Genomic DNA, 500 nt, shown 5'->3' with positions numbered 1-500 from the left:
AAAGCTCTCAGCATCTGGACTTTAGACATTTTTACTAAATATCAGAAACGGTTAAGTTTCCGTTGAAAACGGTTGTCTCGCTCTGACGTGCGTTGTGTTGCTAGGTTACGTTCGGATCCGTCTACTTCAGGGTAGCAAGCTAACGTCATTAGCTAGCTAGCTAGCTTCGTAGGACACCAGGAGATTATCTCAATTAAAGGGGACAGTAGAGTCCATTTAGACAGGTTTATCTGGACATTGTGGGTCCATGAAAAATACAGTTTGGTCTCTATTCAATAGTCACTCCGACTAGCGCTGTGGAGTTCCGTCTCGGTCTATTTACAGCTAGCACGCTACGCTAACTTCATTTAGCCTTCTTGGCTAATGGAGGTGAAACGTCCGGTAAATGTTCACAAAGTCCACCTAAATAAGTTCATCCATCCATACATACGGGTTCTGGTGGTTCACTCCGATTGTGTCTGTTGAGCTACGTGATTGCGAGAGCAGGACACACGGGGGGG

The sequence above is a fragment of the Etheostoma spectabile genome, chromosome 8 (assembly GCF_008692095.1).
Source record: "Etheostoma spectabile isolate EspeVRDwgs_2016 chromosome 8, UIUC_Espe_1.0, whole genome shotgun sequence".
Taxonomy (NCBI): domain Eukaryota; kingdom Metazoa; phylum Chordata; class Actinopteri; order Perciformes; family Percidae; genus Etheostoma; species Etheostoma spectabile.
Note: the sequence above shows the minus strand (reverse complement) of the source record.